Below are 15,630 nucleotides of genomic sequence, written 5' to 3' on the forward strand. Positions count from 1 at the left end.
GAGCCGCTGTGTGAGCCGCTGTGCGAGCCGCTGTGCGAGCCGCTGTGCGAGCCGCTGTGCGAGCCGCTGAGTGAGCCGCTGAGTGAGCCGCTGTGCAGGATGAAAGACAGGACAGTGGGCTCGGAGCTTGACTCATGGAAAAAGCGCCTGAGCGATGATGATGAGAGCGTCACAGGTGAAGTCATGTCTGAGGCTCCAGCCACTCGTGTGTGAGCAGAACAATACAGCCGCTTGATAAGAATGAGAATATTGCTGTGGTACTTCCTGCTCCTCGTGACCTCTGACCTCTTACAGTCTGTGGTGGCTTTGGCCTCATAAACCTCTGCGTGATGTTTCAGTCAAACGCTCTCTCTAAAGCGTACGTGCTTTCCACCGTCTGCAGCAGGAGGAGTTCATGCAGGATGTGCAGAGCCTGTGGAGCTCAGAGCGTGATGTAACCACGGTTACAGCTCGGCCTCAGTGCCTGGGCTGGGTCCAGGCTGCAGATGGTCCAGAACGTCCCCCGTCCTCAGAAACATCTCGTCCCACGGCCCAGGCTGCAGATGGTCCAGAACCACACCTTTGATCAGGTTCAGAACATACATTTTAGGTTTTTATCACATCGGAATGTTTGTTATTTATGTTATGATGTAGAAAAAGCTTCAGTTGTTTTCATCTGGACTTAGTTTTTTCAAACTGAGTCCAGATAACTACAACTGAAGCTTTTTCTATAATGGAACACGCCTGGACGAATGAGGGATTACACCGACTTTTGTTATGATGATAAACAAGTAAAAAAGTCCTACATCAGCAGGAGACCTGAGGGCCAACACCAATTGGACTAAGGACCGTATTTGGCCCTGGAGCCATAGTTTGGACGTCCCCGCTCTACTTCCTACTGTTGGAGACTCTGGGGACCGATAGTCTGAGCGTTCTGAGCAAAGTATGTACCACGACCAAGTGCAGATGTCAGTGTGAGTCGGGCGCATGCCTTCCACATGCGGTAACCGTGGAAACTGTGGAAACTGTTGAAACCGTGGAAACCGTGTTGCGGCTGCAGACCGCGGCCTGGGACCGGCTCTGGAGACTGGTGCTTCCTGGACCCCCAAAGTTTTCCACTGTCAGATACATTCTCCAGCAGTTCTGCTCCTCGTCCTGCAGCCGGAGGCCCCGGGGTCCATCTCTGTGTGAATAATCCTCCAGCCGGGTACTCTTATCCTGACCACGCCCCCAGGGCAGCAGGGGCCCGGAGGAAGCAGGGGCCCGGGGGAAGCAGGGGCGCGGGGCAGCAGGGGCCCGGGGGGAAGCAGGGGCCCGGGGCAGCAGGGGCCCGGGGGGAAGCAGGGGCCCGGGGCAGCAGGGGCCTGGGGGGAAGCAGGGGCCCGGGGCAGCGGGGGCCCGGGGCAGCGGGGGCCCGGGGGTGCTTGTGTTTGTCAGACGACAAAAACCTCTGAAGTGCAAACTATTGTTCTCAGTGAGATGTATGTGCTCTTCACAGTCATAGTATTTGGTATGTTGATGATGAAGTACAGTGCTCCATGATGAAGTACAGTACTCCATGATGAAGTACAGTACTCCATGATGAAGTACAGTGCTCCATGATGAAGTACAGTACTCCATGATGAAGTACAGTACTCCATGATGAAGTACAGTGCTCCATGATGAAGTACAGTGCTCCATGATGAAGTACAGTGCTCCATGATGAAGTACAGTTCTCCATGATGAAGTACAGTACTCCATGATGAAGTACAGTGCTGCAGGATGAAGTACAGTGCTCCATGATGAAGTACAGTGCTCCATGATGAAGTACTGTGCTCCATGATGAAGTACAGTGCTGCAGGATGAAGTACAGTGCTGCAGGATGAAGTACAGTGCTCCATGATGAAGTACTGTGCTCCATGATGAAGTACAGTGCTCCATGATGAAGTACAGTGCTCCATGATGAAGTACAGTACTCCATGATGAAGTACAGTGCTCCATGATGAAGTACAGTACTCCATGATGAAGTACAGTGCTCCATGATGAAGTACAGTGCTCCATGATGAAGTACAGTGCTCCATGATGAAGTACAGTGCTCCATGATGAAGTACAGTTCTCCATGATGAAGTACAGTACTCCATGATGAAGTACAGTGCTGCAGGATGAAGTACAGTGCTCCATGATGAAGTACAGTGCTCCATGATGAAGTACAGTACTCCATGATGAAGTACAGTGCTCCATGATGAAGTACAGTGCTCCATGATGAAGTACTGTGCTCCATGATGAAGTACAGTGCTCCATGATGAAGTACAGTGCTGCAGGATGAAGTACAGTGCTGCAGGATGAAGTACAGTGCTCCATGATGAAGTACAGTGCTCCATGATGAAGTACAGTGCTGCAGGATGAAGTACAGTGCTGCAGGATGAAGTACAGTGCTCCATGATGAAGTACAGTGCTGCAGGATGAAGTACAGTGCTGCAGGATGAAGTACAGTGCTCCATGATGAAGTACAGTGCTGCAGGATGAAGTACAGTGCTCCATGATGAAGTACAGTGCTCCATGATGAAGTACAGTGCTGCAGGATGAAGTACAGTGCTCCATGATGAAGTACAGTGCTGCAGGATGAAGTACAGTGCTCCATGATGAAGTACAGTGCTGCAGGATGAAGTACAGTACTCCATGATGAAGTACAGTGCTGCAGGATGAAGTACTGTGCTCCATGATGAAGTACTGTGCTCCATGATGAAGTACTGTGCTCCATGATGAAGTACAGTGCTCCATGATGAAGTACTGTGCTCCATGATGAAGTACAGTGTACTGTCCCTGACCGTGATACTGCAATACAAGTACTAAACTACTGTAAGTAATAATACATGTGCTATGCAAACTAAGCCTTATCTGACAATCTCTCTCTCACATATCAGCTCCGCCTCACCGCTCATGACCTCTGCTCATGACCTCTGATCGTGACCTCTGCTCATGACCTCTGCTCATGACCTCTGATCGTGACCTCTGATTGTGACCTCTGCTCATGACCTCTGATCGTGACCTCTGCTCATGACCTCTGATCGTGACCTCTGCTCATGACCTCTGATCATGACCTCTGCTCATGACCTCTGATCGTGACCTCTGATCGTGACCTCTGCTCATGACCTCTGATCGTGACCTCTGATCATGACCTCTGCTCATGACCTCTGATCGTGACCTCTGCTCATGACCTCTGATCGTGACCTCTGATCATGACCTCTGCTCATGACCTCTGATCGTGACCTCTGATTGTGACCTCTGCTCATGACCTCTGATCATGACCTCTGCTCATGACCTCTGATCGCTCTGGCTGAACTCGTCTGGAGAGTAAACCCACTTGTCTGCTGTGTTTTCTTATTTATTGCTTTTTTATGGTCTTACTTTTATGTGATTCACTTCACAGCCCTCGAGCTCGGAGCTCGTGAAAAACACTTTTTTGTGTTGTGGCGCGAGACGAGGGCGTTTTACTGACACTTACACAAGCAGCAAGACGCGAGCAAATAAAACCCAGGTCTTAGATAAATGTGCAGTTATTCTTTTCATTGGCTCTGACAGGAAGTGATGGGAAGTGACAGGAAGTGATAGGAAGTGACAGGAAGTGACAGGACGGTCTCTGACAAGGCTTAAAATGAGGACAAAGTCAATCCAATCAGAACTCACTAAACTCTGCATTTCTCCTCCTCGTGGAGCACTGGCCGTGAGGGTCTCCATCGAGGGGCGGAGCTGAGGGGCGGGGCTGAGGGGCGGAGCTGAGGGGCGGAGCTGTGGGGCGGGGCTGAGGGACGGGGCTGACATCATGGCGTGTGCAAAGCCAAAACTGTTCAACTTCTTCCAAATGTCTGAATCATGTTTTTATGAATGCAACAGAACCTGTAGTGTTCCTCAGGCCTCGGTCTGATCTGCAGGAGAAGGGCCTCCACACAGGGACTGTGAGGGGGCCCCCACACAGGGACTGTGAGGGGCCCTCAAAAGAAGAGTTTCTAATAATAAAACATTCAAACTGATGACAATGATAGGATTTTTGTTGAAAAGACTGTGACTTCTGCCGTGTTGTGAGGCCCCTGGGGCTCCAGCTCTGCTCAGGGCCCCACACGGCCCCCATCGGCCCCGTGGCTCAATATTCACTTTTGACTTGGCTCTGATCTGAAAATAGAATACACACAATAATCCCAGCTGCAGGTGTAAATGGTCGTGTTTCCCCTGCGAACGCTCATCGTGTGGGCGGAGCCAACACTTCCACTTCTTTTATGAACGATTTGAGTCATTGGTGCAATTTGATGATTACGTTAACGAGAACTCTGGAGCAGGTAAATCACTGCTGCTGCTGCTGCTGCTGCTGCTGCTGCTGCTGCTGCTGCTGCTGCTGCTGCTGCTGCTGCTGCTGCTGCTGCTGCTGATGCTGCTGCTGCTGCTGCTGCTGCTGCTGCTGCTGCTGCTGCTGCTGCTGCTGCTCATTCATCTGTTGCTGAGGTGATGTATAGATGAGGTGATGTATAGATGAGGTGATGTATAGATGAGGTGATGTATAAATGAGGTGATGTATAGATGAGGTGATGTATAAATGAGGTGATGTATAGATGAGGTGACGTATAGATGAGGTGATGTATAAATGAGGTGATGTATAGATGAGGTGATGTATAAATGAGGTGATGTATAGATGAGGTGATGTATAGATGAGGTCATGTATAGATGAGGTGATGTATAGATGAGGTGATGTATAGATGAGGTCATGTATAGATGAGGTGATGTATAGATGAGGTGATGTATAAATGAGGTGATGTATAAATGAGGTGATGTATAGATGAGGTGATGTATAGATGAGGTCATGTATAGATGAGGTGATGTATAGATGAGGTCATGTATAGATGAGGTGATGTATAGATGAGGTGATGTATAGATGAGGTCATGTATAGATGAGGTCATGTATAGATGAGGTGATGTATAGATGAGGTGATGTATAAATGAGGTGATGTATAGATGAGGTGATGTATAAATGAGGTCATGTATAGATGAGGTGATGTATAAATGAGGTGATGTATAGATGAGGTGATGTATAAATGAGGTGATGTATAGATGAGGTGATGTATAGATGAGGTGATGTATAGATGAGGTGATGTATAGATGAGGTGATGTATAGATGAGGTGATGTATAAATGAGGTGATGTATAGATGAGGTGACGTATAGATGAGGTGATGTATAGATCTAACTCCAGACGTGATGAGCGAGGGGACTTTGCAGAGGACGGCAGTGAACGTGATGCTGAGTAACTCTGACTCTATGTTGTTATTCTGTGTCAAATAAACGTCACTTTCCTTCTGCTTCTGCTCCAGGACTTCATCTGAGGTGAGCCATCGTGAAGACTGCAGATAGAAATAAATATAGTGAGACTTCTGCAGATGTTCTATGGAATGAACCGTCTGGTGTTTGATGCAGGAGACGATTTCAAGGGCAAATGAGGCGAGGTCAGGGGCACATGAGGCGAGGTCAGGGGCACATGAGGCGAGGTCAGGGGCACATGAGGCGAGGTCAGGGGCACATGAGGCGAGGTCAGGGGCGGGCAACAAACTTGATTGCCACAGTGAGCCCCTCTGGGCGTATACATGGTTAAGTATATTATGTATATTATATATATATATATATATATATATATATATACATATTATAGTATGGACTTCCACAGTGATCCTGACACAGTGAAGGAGAAGAACATCCTGCTCAGGGTTTTACTCTCTCACTTTGCCCTGGATTCTTTTCAGCCCGATGTTTTTTCCTGTTACATTTGGTGATCCATCCGACGTGACATTGGCATGTTTTTACAGAAAGGATCGTTGGGAAAAAGAAGAGGGCGCCAAAAAGGTCAAAGTGCGTCATCTCCTGGGGAAATGTGGGCATTACAGGCGAAAGGTAAAAGGAACGGCCGCAGTGAGTTCAAATCCCGACTCATTCACTGCATTTCCTATTTTTTTTAAAAAAAAGTTTAAAAAAAAATAATTACTTGGCATGTTTGGCGGGCCGACTTATGAAGGGCCCGCGGGCCGTAGTTTGCCCATGTCTGGGCTAGTTTTCCTTCTGACTATGACCCTAGAGAAGGGTCAAATGTGGTCAGCCTTTGATTTCACACGTCTTTAAACCTGATAAAGAAAACACTTTTGTCTTTTGTTTTGTAGCTTTTACACGAAACACTTCTGTTCTGTGTCGTCTGATATAAATATAGAACACCAGCCAGGACAGGCGTGGACAGGCGTGGACAGTCGTGGACAGGCGTGGACAGGCGTGGACAGGCGTGGCCAGGCGTGGACAGGCGTGGACAGACGTGGACAGGCGTGGACAGACGTGGACAGACGTGGACAGGCGTGGACAGGCGTGGACAGGCGTGGCCAGACGTGGACAGGCGTGGACAGGCGTGGACAGGCGTGGACAGGCGTGGCCAGACGTGGACAGGCGTGGACAGGCGTGGACAGGCGTGGACAGGCGTGGACAGGCGTGGCCAGGCGTGGACAGTCGTGGACAGGCGTGGACAGACGTGGACAGACGTGGACAGACGTGGACAGATGTGGACAGACGTGGACAGGCGTGGACAGGCGTGGACAGGCGTGGCCAGACGTGGACAGGCGTGGACAGGCGTGGACAGGCGTGGACAGACGTGGACAGACGTGGACAGGCGTGGACAGGCGTGGCCAGGCGTGGACAGTCGTGGACAGGCGTGGACAGACGTGGACAGACGTGGACAGACGTGGACAGATGTGGACAGGCGTGGACAGGCGTGGACCAGAGGAGCTGTGCTTAAGGAGTGTGGAGCAGTGGTGTGCAGTGAAGAGGAAGTGTAGAGCGTGACCTCTGACCTCACAGGTGTTGACCTGGTTTCTGAGCTCAGGCTCCTCCTCCTGACCCTGCATCATGGAGACATGTTCATGCTGGCTTTTACTTACTGCTCCTTTCACAACTTAAAATAATATGCACGGACGGACCCTTTGGACCCTTTGGACCCTTTGGACCCTTTGGACCCTTCGGAGCCTTTGGACCCTTCGGACCCTTCGGAGCCTTTGGACCCTTTGGACCCTTTGGACCCTTTGGACCCTTTGGACCCTTCGGAGCCTTTGGACCCTTCGGACCCTTCGGAGCCTTTGGACCCTTCGGACCCTTCGGAGCCTTTGGACCCTTCGGAGCCTTTGGACCCTTTGACTTCAGCTTCAAGGCGAAGTTTGTCAAAACACTGATAAATGTTACTGTAGTGAAGCCGCCTGGCCGTGTCCGTCCTGGTGCGTCATGTGGTCATGTGGTCATGTGGCTGTGGTCATGTGGTCATGTGGCTGTGGTCATGTGGCTGTGATCATGTGGTCATGTGGCTGTGGTCATGTGGTCATGTGGCTGTGGTCATGTGGTCATGTGGCTGTGGTCATGTGGCTGTGATCATGTGGCTGTGGTCATGTGGTCATGTGGCTGTGGTCATGTGGTCATGTGGTCATGTGGCTGTGGTCATGTGGTCATGTGGTCATGTGGCTGTGGTCATGTGGTCATGTGGTCATGTGGCTGTGGTCATGTGGTCATGTGGCTGTGATCATGTGGCTGTGGTCATGTGGTCATGTGGTCATATGGCTGTGGTCATGTGGTCATGTGGCTGTGATCATGTGGTCATGTGGCTGTGATCATGTGGCTGTGGTCATGTGGTCATGTGGTCATATGGCTGTGGTCATGTGGTCATGTGGCTGTGATCATGTGGCTGTGGTCATGTGGTCATGTGGCTGTGATCATGCGGTCATGTGGCTGTGGTCATGTGGTCATGTGGTCATGTGGCTGTGATCATGTGGCTGTGGTCATGTGGTCATGTGGCTGTGATCATGCGGTCATGTGGCTGTGGTCATGTGGTCATGTGGCTGTGGTCATGTGGCTGTGGTCATGTGGTCATGTGGTCATGTGGTCATGTGGCTGTGGTCATGTGGTCATGTGGCTGTGGTCATGTGGCTGTGGTCATGTGGTCATGTGGTCATGTGGTCATGTGGCTGTGGTCATGTGGTCATGTGGCTGTGATCATGTGGTCATGTGGCTGTGGTCATGTGGCTGTGGTCATGTGGTCATGTGGCTGTGGTCATGTGGTCATGTGGTCATGTGGCTGTGGTCATGTGGTCATGTGGTCATGTGGCTGTGGTCATGTGGCTGTGGTCATGTGGTCATGTGGCTGTGGTCATGTGGCTGTGGTCATGTGGTCATGTGGTCATGTGGTCATGTGGCTGTGGTCATGTGGCTGTGGTCATGTGGTCATGTGGCTGTGGTCATGTGGCTGTGGTCATTTGGTCATGTGGCTGTGGTCATGTGGTCATGTGGTCATGTGGCTGTGGTCATGTGGTCATGTGGCTGTGGTCATGTGGTCATTTGGTCATGTGGCTGTGGTCATGTGGTCATGTGGTCATGTGGCTGTGATCATGTGGTCATGTGGCTGTGGTCATGTGGCTGTGGTCATGTGGTCATGTGGCTGTGGTCATGTGGTCATGTGGTCATGTGGCTGTGGTCATGTGGTCATGTGGTCATGTGGCTGTGGTCATGTGGCTGTGGTCATGTGGTCATGTGGCTGTGGTCATGTGGCTGTGGTCATGTGGTCATGTGGTCATGTGGTCATGTGGCTGTGGTCATGTGGCTGTGGTCATGTGGTCATGTGGCTGTGGTCATGTGGCTGTGGTCATTTGGTCATGTGGTCATGTGGCTGTGGTCATGTGGTCATGTGGCTGTGGTCATGTGGCTGTGGTCATGTGGTCATGTGGTCATGTGGCTGTGGTCATGTGGCTGTGGTCATGTGGTCATGTGGTCATGTGGCTGTGGTCATGTGGCTGTGGTCATGTGGTCATGTGGTCATGTGGTCATGTGGCTGTGGTCATGTGGTCATGTGGCTGTGGTCATGTGGTCATGTGGTCATGTGGTCATGTGGCTGTGGTCATGTGGCTGTGGTCATGTGGTCATGTGGCTGTGGTCATGTGGCTGTGGTCATGTGGTCATGTGGCTGTGGTCATGTGGTCATGTGGTCATGTGGTCATGTGGCTGTGGTCATGTGGCTGTGGTCATGTGGCTGTGGTCATGTGGCTGTGGTCATGTGGTCATGTGGCTGTGGTCATGTGGTCATGTGGTCATGTGGCTGTGGTCATGTGGCTGTGGTCATGTGGCTGTGGTCATGTGGCTGTGGTCATGTGGTCATGTGGCTGTGGTCATGTGGTCATGTGGTCATGTGGTCATGTGGCTGTGGTCATGTGGTCATGTGGCCGTGTGGTCATCTCATGTGCTTCTGTTTCCTGTTCTTGGCAAACAGAGGGAAAAGCGTGACCATTGAAATGAGACATTTGAGTTAAATAAAACGAAAACTCATGACTTCATTATGTATTCATATTTAGAGCTTTCTTAGAGTTCTGCTTTGCTTGATTAAATATTGTCTAATTAACATCTAATCACGCACTTTAACCATTCAAAACCAAACAATATGATGCTGGTGTGTCATTGCTGCTTCTATGGGACAGATCTCTACCAGCAGGTGGCACTGTTCCTCCACCGCAGAAGGAAACAACTCCCAAGTGCAGCACAATCTTCTCTCCTTCTGTCACCAAAATATGATTAGTGGTAAAATACATCTATTATGGAGGGACGGACCTTCAAATGTAACGACAGTTTAACTATGAGACAATATTATCATTAAGTTTACATTTCTTAGAATATCCGTACCTTCACTGCACTGCAAAACAAAAGTATAATGAGGAGAAAATAATATCAAAAGACATTATCTTTAGACATCCACAGCCCTGTTTTACAACTAAAGATCAAACAGTTCTTTATGTCTTCAGCAGGTAACTCAATATTATTATTATTATTATAGTATTTAAGGCCCGGTCGCCACGCCAAAACTGCAAATACCGGTCTATGAGTACTGCGAACGTCATTGATGCAGAAGTATTTATAGCAATGACACGAACAGGTCGTTGGGTGTGGTGAGCTGCACTTGGAGTTCCACTTCTGCAGTGAAGTGACGCATTGTGTGTGGAGTTTGCATGTTCTGCCTTTGCCATTTCTCCCATCAGCGTCTCACACACAGAGCCAGAGACATGACACACTTTATATATTAAAAAAAGAGGTAAAAGCTCTTTCCCCGGCGCAGATAAAAGCCGCTCTGACACTGCTGCGCGCTGACTGTAACTTGCAATAGCACTTTTAGCATGCTAGCTGTCGTTAGCATGCTAAAAGCGCCCCAGACTCCTCACGGTGAGCAGCGTGCGAGCAGCACATCCGACCTGCTGCAAACTGGTTAAAATGAACTCGTTTTTAAGACGGTAAAAAGTAGGTACGGCCAATTTCACCGATACCGTTGCTTAATCTGACTCGGCGAAGGCTCCTCGGGGGCCACTGCAGCTGTCCGCTCGCCACAACAGCCTTCGCCATTGGCCTTGAACGATGGGTGAAATTCAAAGGGACATTTTCCTTGCGGGTGCAATAAAGCAGCTTCTCTTATTGCAGTGGCCCCCGCAGTGGTGCTATCAGAGGCCTATTTTGCACATTTCCAAGCTGTAATTGACCCTCATGGACAAGTTGGACCCTACGCTCTCCACAGGACGTCAGTGCTTCCGTCTCCTCCGCGCGCACTTTTTTTTTCTTCCATTATTTAAATAAAATCATGATTAAACGCTGCTAATTTTGGGCGCGAGCAGCTCCCATTGTTCGCCGCTGCCTCTTGGTAATTAACCCGACGCGGCGAGAATACATTAGCTGTCAGGAGAAGTGACTCCTGCAGAGAACCCGGGCCCCTCGCCGCCGCCCGGACGCCACTGTCGCACGTGCGCGGCCCTCGTGAGCGTGCACGTGGGCCCGACACTTCAAACCCATTAGGTTGACACGAGGAGTGAAAGCCGAGGCGCTGAAAGCAGGTTAGAGACAAGTTAAAAGGATTTTTAAACTGTCAGACATAATTCCGTCTGAAAATGATGGTTCTCCACAATGTTTGTCGGCGTCGGTTTAAAATATGTGTTTGTTAATAATACCTTAAGGGATGGAGATTAGACGCCAGTGAAAAGGGCAAAATTGTTCCAACAATTAGCCAGGCAGAAATCTGATGTGGAAATGCTGTTTTTTTTTTTTTTTAATTCCGACTTTTAAAATAGTATAAAAGCTGCAATACTTATAACTGTAGCTTTATATTTCTATTCCTAACTGGCCTGAACCCTGCTGTGGTGGGCTCTGAACCCTGCTGTGGTGGGCTCTGAACTCTGCTGTGGTGGGCTCTGAACCCTGCTGTGGTCGGCTCTGAACCCTGCTGTGTTGGGCTCTGAACCCTGCTGTGGTGGGCTCTGAACCCTGCTGTGGTCGGCTCTGAACCCTGCTGTGGTGGGCTCTGAACCCTGCTGTGGTCGGCTCTGAACCCTGCTGTGTTGGGCTCTGAACCCTGCTGTGGTGGGCTCTGAACAACAGTCAACAACTATTCATTCATTCAAGTTTACAAGTTGACGTAAAGATTCATCTGCACAACCAGTCGCTGACCTTCACTGGACTCATTCTATATCGCTCTTAAATATCGCTCCCAATGACACATCTACTAATTACTGTCTTTGTGGTGCTGAAGTTGTTGTTGGTCTTTAGCACTCTTTACACTGTTAGCTCCATGATCCATGTTCTGAGCCTTTTCTGAGAAAGTGTAAGAGTTAAAACAGATCAAATTCTCAGACTTAGACACTTTTAACACATAAAGTCAGAGATAAAATGCTTCCAAACACATCGCGCCCGTTGAAGCCTTTGCATCGTCCTGCGACTGTATCGCTCCTGCTGCAGAGCTGGATGTATTGTTTCATTATGTGAGGGCCCATCTGTCAGTCAACTGTCTCCGTCGCCCTGGGAGACTGACAGCTCCTGCCTCTCAGAAGAGAACACAGTAATGTATGGATCACGTCTGGATCACTGAGTCCTAATGGTTCTCATCACTGGAGGAACATCATCCTTTAGTGGAGATGAACTGTGTGCTCAGGTTGTCACGGCAATGGCAATGCTGTCGTCTTTATTCTGTCGGCTCATTTTGTCTGCTTTTGTTTTACCAGAGTTTATGTAGATGATGCTGAGCTTGTGCAGATGCTGAGCTTGTGTAGATGCTGAGCTTGTGCAGATGCTGAGCTTGTGCAGATGCTGAGCTTGTGTAGATGATGCTGAGCTTGTGTAGATGCTGAGCTTGTGCAGATGCTGAGCTTGTGCAGATGCTGAGCTTGTGTAGATGATGCTGAGCTTGTGTAGATGCTGAGCTTGTGCAGATGCTGAGCTTGTGCAGATGCTGAGCTTGTGTAGATGATGCTGAGCTTGTGTAGATGCTGAGCTTGTGTAGATGCTGAGCTTGTGCAGATGCTGAGCTTGTGCAGATGCTGAGCTTGTGTAGATGATGCTGAGCTTGTGTAGATGCTGAGCTTGTGCAGATGCTGAGCTTGTGCAGATGCTGAGCTTGTGTAGATGATGCTGAGCTTGTGTAGACACTGAGCTTGTGCAGATGCTGAGCTTGTGCAGATGCTGAGCTTGTGTAGATGATGCTGAGCTTGTAGATGCTGAGCTTGTGTAGTGTAATGGCAGAAAATGGGTCATGTCATGTCATTCTAATGTTGTTTTAGGCCATGACATGTCACGGAATTAATATCTTTGTTGTTCTCCTGTGTGCAGATGGGATAAGAATATGGGGTCCTGATTATACTGAATATCTACTGTCCGGCGCCTCTTAATCATCAATTAATGCGTCAGGACCGGATTCGGTGTGGAAATGGTCTTTGATTAAGCCTCTGAAGAGATGGAACCGTCACAGACGTGATAGTCTGGTCTATCTCTTTTTGAGCTGATTTGGGTTGTGATTATGTTATGTTTGTTACCACCTATAAAAGCTGTACTTTGTAAATTGTAAAGTTAGGTAGGGACAGAACGACCTTGTCTTAGGGAGAGAGAGGGTGTTTATCCACTGTGCACGTGAATAAACTTCCACCTTTTGAGAGAGACCGAGAGACTCTGTTTCTGCTTCAAGTTATTGCCTGGTTACTCTTTACTTGATCATTGTTTACAGGAAACTGCCGTAACAGTAGATGCTGAGCTTGTGCAGATGCTGAGCTTGTGCAGATGCTGAGCTTGTGTAGATGCTGAGCTTGTACAGATGCTGAGCTTGTGCTGATGCTGAGCTTGTGCAAATGCTGAGCTTGTGTAGATGCTGAGCTTGTGCAGATGCTGAGCTTGTGCAGATTCTGAGCTTGTGCAGATGCTGAGCTTGTGTAGATGCTGAGCTTGTGTAGATGATGCTGAGCTTGTGTAGATGCTGAGCTTGCACAGATGCTGAGCTTGTGCAGATGCTGAGCTTGTGCAGATGCTGAGCTTGTGTAGATGCTGAACTTGTGCAGATGCTGAGCTTGTACAGATGCTGAGCTTGTACAGATGCTGAGCTTGTGCAGATGCTGAGCTTGTGCAGATGCTGAGCTTGTGCAGATGCTGAGCTTGTGTAGATGCTGAGCTTGTGCAGATGCTGAGCTTGTGCAGATGCAGTTAGGTGAGCTTGGTGTGTAAATGTAGTCCATCAACAGTGAACATGATTGACCAGTGCAGATAACTCCAGAACTGTTACCTAGCAACCATATTAATCTGTGTGATCTAGATCCGCAGGTTGTAAATGACTCTTGGATGAGACACTGAATCTTTCTCTACAATGGAACAAAACTGTAACTGATCTGTACTGTATATGTACTGTATGTAATGTACTTTAAGTTATACATATCACAGCAGACCTTCTGCTGACCACGTCACTTAGGGCAGTGGTTCCTGACCTTTCCCTCTCAGTGACCCCAACATCCTTCTCTCACCTGAAGTCCTCCCCCTGAGGGTGGATCTGTGTGGAGGCGTGGCCTCCTGCTGCAGAGTGTGCAAACCTGGTCCAGAACTACAGGAGACCTTTGACCTCTGGAACTGTAAACAAAGCCTTCTGTACCAAAGATGAACTCAAGTATTCAAAAATCGTACAATGTGATTTCTGGATTTCATATTCTAGATTGTGTCTCTCTCAGTGGAATGTTTCTGATCACATTTTCCCTCTGAATGAACAGAATGTGAACAGCCCCAGAAAGACTCCACATGATCTGGAGAATTGTATGTTTTCATCTATTTCAGTCCAAATTTAATCTTTATAGCTGCATTAGAGGCTCTCTGTGCATTGAAAGCTCTCTGGAGGCTCTCTGTGCTCTGGAGGCTCTCTGGAGGCTCTCTGTCCTCTGGAGGCTCTCTGGAGGCTCTCTGTCCTCTGGAGGCTCTCTGGAGGCTCTCTGGAGGCTCTCTGTCCTCTGGAGGCTCTCTGGAGGCTCTCTGGAGGCTCTCTGCTCTGGAGGCTCTCTGGAGGCTCTCTGTGCTCTGGAGGCTCTCTGGAGGCTCTCTGTCCTCTGGAGGCTCTCTGGAGGCTCTCTGTCCTCTGGAGGCTCTCTGGAGGCTCTCTGGAGGCTCTCTGTCCTCTGGAGGCTCTCTGGAGGCTCTCTGGAGGCTCTCTGCTCTGGAGGCTCTCTGGAGGCTCTCTGCTCTGGAGGCTCTCTGGAGGCTCTCTGGAGGCTCTCTGCTCTGGAGGCTCTCTGGAGGCTCTCTGCTCTGGAGGCTCTCTGGAGGCTCTCTGTGGTTTAAACTCGTTCTCGTGGCCGTGTGGTTAGCAGCGAGTACTTTCACAGCACAAAGAGAGAGTAAGTAGCACAGAGGTCCTGCTGCTGCTGCCGTCACTGCTCCTGTGGCGTCTGTGAACAGGTTCATGAATAATCCCGCCTCCTCCTGAGCGTGCACCTGCTCAGCGCTGCAGCTCACACTCCACCTTTACAATATCACACTTCACATGTGCACGTCATGCTTTCTGCTCTGCTCGCGCCTCACCAGCTCTAAGTAAAGACGTTCAGAGCTCGTAATGCTATTCTTTTATTTCGCTCCATTTGCTTTGTGTCTGTTCTGTGTTTTCTGTTCTGAACCTTTCAAAGAAGAAACATAAACTGATAAAAAAGTTGAGGGAGGGAATGTTATTCAGAGCAGTGCCGCTGAGGACGGACAGGAAAGTTATTATTATTGTGATTTTGTTTTCATTTTTATTCACGGTTCAAGGTTATTTTATTTGTCCCAAAGAAAACAGACTAGTCACGCCCACACAAACATCACACTGAAAGAAGAATGCCACAAGTTATTATGCTAATTTTGTTTAAGTGTTACAAAGGTCATTTTAGTTTTTTGGATTGTTTTGTTTTGCTGACTTTTCTTTTTTTCTTCCAGTTGCCACGGTGAGGAGAGAGGAGTGAGTTGAGTGTCCACATTGATCCATGAATGAGTTCACTATGAGGTGAAGAGGGCGGGACTATGAGGTGAAGAGGGCGGGACTATCAGGTGAACAGGGCGGGACTATGAAGTGAAGAGGGCGGGACTATGAGGTGAAGAGGGCGGGACTATGAGGTGAACAGGGCGGGACTATGAAGTGAAGAGGGCGGGACTATGAGGTGAAGAGGGCGGGACTATGATGTGAAGAGGGCGGGACTATCAGGTGAACAGGGCGGGACTATGAGGTGAACAGGGTGGGACTATCAGGTGAACAGGGCGGGACTATGAGGTGAAGAGGGCGGGACTATGAGGTGAAGAGGGCGGGACTATGAGCTGAA

Source organism: Eucyclogobius newberryi, unplaced genomic scaffold (genome assembly GCF_026437365.1).
Source record: "Eucyclogobius newberryi isolate DKJ021-1_F unplaced genomic scaffold, fEucNew1.0.hap1 SCAF_5, whole genome shotgun sequence".
NCBI classification, from domain to species: Eukaryota; Metazoa; Chordata; class Actinopteri; order Gobiiformes; family Gobiidae; genus Eucyclogobius; species Eucyclogobius newberryi.